Genomic DNA, 9,173 nt, shown 5'->3' with positions numbered 1-9,173 from the left:
CCAGGAGCTCCCTAGCGATGTTAGAAGTCTCAAAGATAATTCGCTGGGCAGAGTCTCACTCTTGCCACTTGTCAGCGATCCACATCCCAGGCGTGGAGAACTGGGAGGCGGACTTTCTAAGTCGTCAGACTTTTCATCCGGGGGAGTGGGAACTCCATCCGGAGGTGTTTGCTCAACTGGTCCATCGTTGGGGCAAACCAGAACTGGATCTCATGGCGTCTCGCCAGAACGCCAAACTTCCTTGTTACGGATACAGGTCCAGGGACCCGGGAGCGACGCTGATAGATGCTCTAGCAGCTCCTTGGTTCTTCAACATGGCTTATGTGTTTCCACCGTTTCCTCTGCTGCCTCGACTGATTGCCAAGATCAAACAGGAGAGAGCATCAGTGATTCTGATAGCGCCTGCGTGGCCACGCAGGACCTGGTATGCAGACCTAGTGGACATGTCGTCCTGTCTACCATGGACTCTGCCTCTGAGGCAAGACCTTCTAATACGAGGTCCTTTCAATCATCCAAATCTAATTTCTCTGAGACTGACTGCATGGAGATTGAACGATTGATCCTATCAAAGCGTGGCTTCTCCGAGTCAGTTATTGATACCTTAATACAGGCACGAAAGCCTGTTACCAGGAAAATCTACCATAAGATATGGCGTAAATACTTGTATTGGTGCGAATCCAAGAGTTACTCATGGAGTAAGGTTAGGATTCCTAGGATATTGTCTTTTCTCCAAGAGGGTTTGGAAAAAGGCTTATCTGCTAGTTCGTTAAAGGGACAGATTTCTGCTCTGTCTATTCTTTTGCACAAGCGTCTGGCAGAAGTTCCAGACGTCCAGGATTTTTGTCAGGCTTTGGCTAGGATTAAGCCTGTGTATAAAACTGTTGCTCCTCCGTGGAGCTTAAACTTGGTTCTTAAAGTTCTTCAAGGAGTTCCGTTTGAACCCCTTCATTCCATTGATATTAAACTTTTATCTTGGAAAGTTCTGTTTTTGATGGCTATTTCCTCAGCTCGAAGAGTCTCTGAGTTATCTGCCTTACATTGTGATTCTCCTTATCTGATTTTCCATTCAGACAAGGTAGTTCTGCGTACTAAACCTGGGTTTTTACCTAAGGTGGTTTCTAACAGGAATATCAATCAAGAGATTGTTGTCCCATCATTGTGCCCTAATGCTTCTTCAAAGAAGGAACGTCTTTTGCATAATCTGGACGTAGTCCGTGCCTTGAAGTTCTACTTACAGGCAACTAAAGATTTTCGTCAAACATCTGCCCTGTTTGTCGTTTATTCTGGACAGAGGAGAGGTCAAAAAGCTTCGGCAACCTCTCTCTCCTTTTGGCTTCGAAGCATAATACGCTTAGCCTATGAGACTGCTGGACGGCAGCCCCCTGAAAGGATTACAGCTCATTCTACTAGAGCTGTGGCTTCCACCTGGGCCTTTAAGAATGAGGCCTCTGTTGAACAGATTTGCAAGGCTGCGACTTGGTCTTCGCTTCACACTTTTTCAAAATTTTACAAATTTGACACTTTTGCTTCTTCGGAGGCAGTTTTTAGGAGAAAGGTTCTACAGACAGTGGTTCCTTCCGTTTAAGTTCCTGCCTTGTCCCTCCCATCATCCGTGTACTTAAGCTTTGGTATTGGTATCCCACAAGTAATGGATGATCCGTGGACTGGATACACTTAACAAGAGAAAACATAATTTATGCTTACCTAATAAATTTATTTCTCTTGTAGTGTATCCAGTCCACGGTCCGCCCTGTCTTTTTAAGGCAGATCTAAATTTTTAATTAAACTACAGTCACCACTGCACCCTATGGTTTCTCCTTTCTTGTCTTGTTTCGGTCGAATGACTGGATATGACATGTGAGGGGAGGAGCTATATAGCAGCTCTGCTGTGGGTGATCCTCTTGCAACTTCCTGTTGGGAAGGGAATATATCCCACAAGTAATGGATGATCCGTGGACTGGATACACTACAAGAGAAATAAATTTATCAGGTAAGCATAAATTATGTTTTTTCTCCCAACCCTGAGTGTTGTGTCTTTATTGCATATTAGTAAGTTTGGGATTGTGTAGGGTTGGTATTATGTTGACTGAACTTAGCTAAAAAATTTAAACCCTTAACAATAACGATGGTGAACCTATGGATGTATCTAATACTTAGTGGGGTTGGTTTTACCTTGCAGAATGCGGCAAGTGGCATATGTTTGAGACCAGTTGCACTGCACACTGTTCCATTAGCAGTGAAGAAATTGAACAGCATTACAGAATGAATCTACATGCAGCAGTACTTTTTTCTACAGCAAAGTTTAACTACAGACTTGATTTTATAGAGATAAGCCAAACCAACTTATGCACCGGGAAAAAAGAGAGCGCCTTTTTCAATTACTGCTTTTAGTTACATCTGTGAAAATGGATCTATGCCTTTGCCTTCCCACTGGGAGAATGTAAATAATACAGAACCCTATCAGCATCAGGGATAGGAAAAACTTCAGGAAGTTTAGCAACAGTTTTAAACACTGAATTTAAACAATTATAATGCTTATGGTCAGAAACCTTAGAATCCTTAAACCCTTTAAAAGAGTATGAATATGTTCAATTTTAAACAAAAAAGAGGAAGTATCAGATTCAACATCAGAGGCAGACTCATCATAACCATAAGAATTCTCACCTTCTGAAGACATAACAATATCCCTGACTTCAGGGGGCATAGTACTAGTAGAAGGTAAAATCTGGACTGACCTTTTATGCTTATTTGAACGTGGGAGAGCAGCCAACTCTTCAGAAACAGCAGCTTTAATTAAATTTTCTTCTAAAGATATGGTAAGTCCACGGGTTCATCTTAATTACTGTTATGGATATCACTCCTCGCCAGCAGGAGGAGGCAAAGAGCACCACAGTAAAACTGTTAAGTATCACTTCCCTAGGAGGTGAAGTTTAATGTGTAATTAAAACAGTTTTTTCTGAAGATGGATTACTTCAAGCAAGTTTACAGGGTATAGCTATGCTCCATGTTAGTCTTTGCGGTCGAGCTGTGGTGGCTTTAAAGCAGTGGGAAACTTGCTAAGAGGTGCTTGCTGCGTATCCCCACATTTGCTGCCCTAATCTCAGATACCAAGTTGGTTACTTTGTTATCTGCATTCTGGCCAGGTCTCTGTGAGTGTCCTCTGATACCAATGGACTGTCTTCATGTCGGACAGCTGAGCAGGTAAGTGCTGGTCTTCTGGGGATCCGGATCTGACGTCAGCAGCCCTGACGTTCGCGCCTGATGTGCGAGAATAGTGAGCACGGTGTGTAGGCACACGAGCCTCCGGGAAATCAAACACAGAGCAGCTTATTTTTGCCAGCAGCCCGCTGGGCTAACTCCTACACGGCAGGAGGAGCACCCAGAAGGCCGGAAGTTCTCAGCGCTGTCACTACTCAAGCAGCTCTGTTCGGCTCACCCCTGCACCTCAGCTCTGCGAGGACGACGCAGCTTGTGACGGCCTGGTTCCGCCTGAGATAGACCGCTGTGGAAAGAAGTGGAGAAGCGGCAAGGCAGTCGTCTAAAGCACACTGCCGTGTGCTTGGTCCGGTAATCCTGAATTGGCCTTGAAAAGTCCTCTGGCCAAGGACAGACTGTATTCTTTTACTTACTGTGTGCCATAAGACCCTTGCCTTTAAAAACTAATAATGTCAATCTTTTTGCAAACGATGACTGCTGCTGAGTTATAGCCTAGGAGCTGGGCAAGGAAGGGTGGAAAATTGCCTTTGAGGTCTTCCCCATACCGGCCAAAGTCCTTTACTGGAGTGATTTTTCTAAAGTGGTAAAGAGCATAAAAGACATAAGCCTTAAAACTGTGTTTTTCAACTTTCCCTATCTCACCCCCTGGGTATTAAAAGAGAGGTAAAGGCAAGGAGAGGCTGAGAAAGGAAAAGTTAAAGTATTTCGAACTTGTGGAATGTGTAACCTTGGTATATTTCCCCGAGTTAAAAGTCTGGGTGCTTAAGAGGGCAGGCGAAGTCTGTGCATAATTCCCTTAAAATTTGCAGAGGAATAAGAAAAGGGAGGAAAAAATCTGCTGTGTGTCAGATATATAATCTGGGAACAGATAAACTGTGTTGTTACCAAGTCCTCCCTCCAAAGTTTATACAACCCAGTGAAGATAACCAGGGATTTGTTGGACTGTGCTCTGCTAGCAACTCAGATAAAGCTTATATTCCCCCCTACCTGGCACATTGTCACAGTAGAACTTGTGTACTCTCAATTTTTTCTCTTGGTCTAAGAGGCTAATCTAGTCTGGGCCCTAGAGAGGGTGAAGTTATCCTTCGCTTATGCACACACAGCTTACGTGTATAACAGAACCCAGTGAACTGGTACAGAAAGACAGGGAGTGGTGGAACTCCCGGATTTAAGTTCCCCCTTAGGGAGAGTGTCATCCCAGTGAAGCTAGCCTCAAGCCAGAAGGTTTGCTTTTGACCTAAAAGAGAAAGGGGGAAGGAAGGAAAGTGCTTTGGATCGATGGTTGCTTAAAACAGTGACTTGTCCACCTTGTCTTATTTTATTGTTGTTAAAATTAACAAAAGGCAGTAACTGATATCCAAAGTTTGAATGTTATCATAGCCTTATTTGTCTTATATATTATTTGTTCATTATTACTAGAAAGTATCTCTCTCGAAGCAAGGGTCCAAAGCCTTACAGAAATTGCCGCAATTAGATATCTGAAGATAGTTGTATGTCATTTATCCTATTTTGTGCATTTAAGGACATCCTTAGCCGCTTGTTTTTCCTATATGTTTTGGGGAATTTAGTAAGTAGGGTTGATGAAATATAACTACATGTTCAAAGGCGGATATAAATATATTCACCAGTTCAGGGAGTATTAGATTTATATGCATATGACCACTTAGAGCTGTGGCACTAACTTGTGCTCTTAGAATAATACTGTGCTGTTTTACTGATAATAAGACGTTATGACGTTAATAAGACGGCTATGTGCTAAGGTTCCAACGTTAAGGAGACTGATCAGTTTGTTTGTTTTTTGCATTAACAAGTAGCTCATTCTAGGTGGCAACTGAAGCTCGAGGTACTGTTTTTATACTCTGGGAACACAATCACATGTAAAATAACCCTTACTAAAATAATACAAAAGGGTGCCTAACTACTAAAAATATTATGTTCCAAGTTCTTTAGATAGTAATACTGCTCTTTTGTTATTAGGAGTGCCGCAAATTGGGTTACTGAAACTGTTTCTTCTTTTGTTGGTTTTTTTCCAGCTAGGCTACTGTATTAATAATTAAGCACCTTTTGTATTAAAGAGGCCAGCTATCTTCTTGGGGCCTACATTAGTAGTGAACCACTGTGAATTCCTGTAAAATTAATCCTCTGGTATAATACATTTGTCTAAACTATAATATACTTAGGTTAGGGAGAGATCAGGAGTGGGCAAATTAAAGGTAGAATTCTCCTTGTCTGCACCAACTTATAGAGTTTATCCCACACTTGTATACACAATCACATAAGACACTAATTTCCTATTGAGGATCATCTTTATTTTTCACTCACACTTTTTTTTTTATTATTCTTATTCACGACACCAATTAAATCACAAGGCAAGACACATCTCACAAACTTTTTAAATTTTGCACCTCACTTTTTCTTTTTTTTTTCCCTTTGTTTTGTCTCTCTCTCCTTCACTTTATATGGAGAAATTCGTCCATATAGCTAAAAACAAGTCACCCACTATGCCACCTAAAAAAGACAAACACCAAGCCAAAAATCATACTTCTCTCTCTCTCAAGATAGTATAACAGAAGAACCTTCTATACCTCAGACAAATCTAGATGTTCAACAGTTGGTAGAGCAGTTTTCATCATCAATGTTACCTCACCTAGAGTTGATTAGACAAGACGTCGCAGCCTTGTCACTGGAAGTAAGGCAGTTCAATAATAGATTAGACGAAGCGGAGGCCAGAATTTCCAAAATCGAAGATAGATTGAATTCACGTGAGCAAGATTCTAAATATTATGACTCTACAATTAAAAAATTACAGGATAGACTGGACGTGCTTGAAGATCGATCTAGACGTAACAATTTGAGAATAGTAGGTGTCCCAGAAACCCAAGAATTTGCTGATCTCAATAAGTTCATTGACGAAATCTTACCAAATTTGTTAGAGATGCCTAACAGCCGAGCTAAAATAATGATTGAAAGAATACATAGAATAGGACCTGAGAAAAATAGACCTGATGGCACAATAATGAATAGACCTATAATTGTCAAATGTTCACATTTTCAAGATAAGGTATCTATTATGAGTTATTATAGGAAAAAGAAAGCCACAGTTCATGTACATGACAAAAAAAATACTAATATTTCAAGATTATTCATCTGAGACCTCGACTCGCAGAAAAGAAATGGCTCCTTTTTGTTCTAAATTAATAGAGAAATGCTTTAACGCTTTTCTATTATACTCAGCTAAGATCAAAGTATTAAAGTCTGGAGTGTGGCATGTTCTGTCTAATAAATCAGAAGCCAATTCTTTTCTGGATTTTTTTCTAGATTTATTCCAATCTATTAGGTTTCTTTTTTTGTCGGCGTCCGAGGTAATTCCGCTGAGATCCGCTACAGGCTAGATGTAACAAGCCAGAGGGCACAACCGCTCATATACTGCTGTCATCTTGTAAGTGTGCAATTTGTATGTGTCATTTACCTGAACAATAAACGCTGCTGCGATTCGTGGATGTGCTGTTTTCTTCTCGTCATTTTCTATACAGCTTGCTGCAATGGGATACCCACAGCTGGAGTCCCATGAATTATCAGCTGCTCCTGCGAGGACCCTTCAGCGTATATCTAACTGTATTGACCGGACATTAAAGTCGACGTTGGATTTGCCGAGTATGCACATCTACTGAATGAACTTTGCCTCCGTCTGGTTAAGCTAAGTTCACACACCATATCGTAATAATAAGACTATATGTACACTGTTTTATTCATCTTACCCACTGATTCGGGACATTCCACTGACTCCTAGGGATAGCAGGAGCTTATGTATATAAGTGGGTTGTGTGTCTATCATTGAATTACGTATTTTACTGAATAACGGTTTCTTGCATGGCGGTTTATATATATGTCACACATGCTAACACAATAAGGGAGTTGTGTTTTCTGACTAGCAGGTATATAAAGGTACACTGGTACTTATTTATAATATTTTATTTATATTTACAAAGGGGAATTTCAACGGGTGCCCTACCTGACTAAGTGTAGCGCTGTAAATCTTTTCTTCTTTGTCTTTCAATTCTTTTCTGGACAACATCCAAGATTGACTATAAGTAAACGGTTAGTATTTAACCATCATTTGCTCTTAGGTAAGTCCTAAGATGCAGGAAATAGTAGCACTAAAAGTTTTAATGAAAGGGAAACAAAAGATTCTTTATTCTAAAGGGGGGTTCTCCCTTTTTTTTTTTTTCTCGCTTTTGCTCCCTCTCCTTTTTTCTTCCTTTCTCTCCTTCTCCCCGGCCTTTCCTCTCACTTATTATGTGTAAGGTCGGTAGTCAATTCCTGTGTGGCATACAAATAAAATATGAGCGATAAGGTTATTAACTTGGTTTCATGGAACGTCCGTGGAATAACAACTCCCATTAAGCGAAAGGCCATTTTGAAACATTTAAAGGTGTGTAATGCCCAAATCGCCTTTATACAAGAAACCTATTTAGTAGCCCATGAAGTAATTAAACTTAAATCAGGTTGGGTTGGAGAAGTCGTGGCTACCTCGGGCACTAAAAGGAAGAGGGGCGTAGCAATACTGTTTCATAGAAATTTAGACTACAAAATAATACATAAGTATATTGACGAAGAAGGCAGATTCATTGTAGTACAGGTAGTTATAGCCAACTATAAATACACTTTATGTAATATCTATGCCCCAAATAAAGGTGACAGAGAGTTTTGGAAGAATTTAACTAGAAACCTAACAAATTATTTAGATGATGGTCTGATTATTGTGGGTGATTTAAACTTAATTACACAATATCCCTTGGATCGTTTACATAGAGTTAAAAACAAGAATCAAAGAAAAAATAAAAGTTACAAGGCCGAGACAAACCTCCTAAAAAAAATTAAAAAAACATTAAATCTAGTGGACATCTGGAGATTGCAAAACCCAGACTTAAAAGAATATACATGTGAATCTAAAACTCATAAAACTCTTTCACGTATTGATTACTTTTTAATAGACAAAAAACTAGCAGGTAGGGCACCAAGGGCAGACATTTCCGCAATCATCCTGTCGGATCATGCTCCTATCACGTTGCAACTGCAAACTGATCTGATAAAAAGATCTCATGTTTCGTTTAGTTTCCCAAAATACCTTATCAACAATCCTAAGTTTAAAAACTGGCTAAACGAAAAATGGAAAGAATATATTCTTATTAACCAAAACTCGGTCCAAAATCCTGAAATTGTGTGGGAAGCTTCCAAAGCCGTTTTGCGGGGAGAAATCAAAGCATATTTGTGCCATCTTAAAAAAAAAGAACAGTGAGCGCAGTAAACAACTTTACAACCAATTAGTTAAGGCATATAATGCTTATTTAAGAGAAATGTCGAATGGGAGATGGAGTGCATACCAGCAAGCAAAGAAGGAAAGGGAAATATTTTTGCATCAGAACGCAGCTAGAGAAGTTTTAAAATCAAATGCAAATTATTATAGACATGGGGGGAAAATGGGTAAAGGCCTTTCTAACCTGGTTAAAGTATCTAAGGGCACAAGGTCTATTTTGGCGATAAAAAGTGACAAGAAAAGACTAACTCAACTTAATGACATTAGCGCTGAATTTTTAAAATATTACCAGCAAATTTTTTCATCCTCCCTAAGCAATGAGGATAATAAGAGAATGTTCTGGGAATCATGTAAACTACCATATCTTCTAGAGGAAGATTTAATAGAACTAAACAGTCCAATCGTGCAGGATGAAGTTGAGAAAGTAATTAAACATTTAGCTTGTAATAAAGCCGCAGGGCCTGATGCGCTCCCAAATGAATATTATAAAATCTTGCAAAATAATATTGTAAAAAATTTGGTCGACTTATTTAACTATTTCTATATTGAAGGAGCAAGTTTTTCTAAAGAATTTACTAAGTCAACAATTATTCTAATCCCCAAAAAAGGCAAAGACCCTGAATCTCTAGACGCTTATCGC

The sequence above is a fragment of the Bombina bombina genome, chromosome 7, assembly GCF_027579735.1.
Source record: "Bombina bombina isolate aBomBom1 chromosome 7, aBomBom1.pri, whole genome shotgun sequence".
NCBI lineage: Eukaryota > Metazoa > Chordata > Amphibia > Anura > Bombinatoridae > Bombina > Bombina bombina.
Note: the sequence above shows the minus strand (reverse complement) of the source record.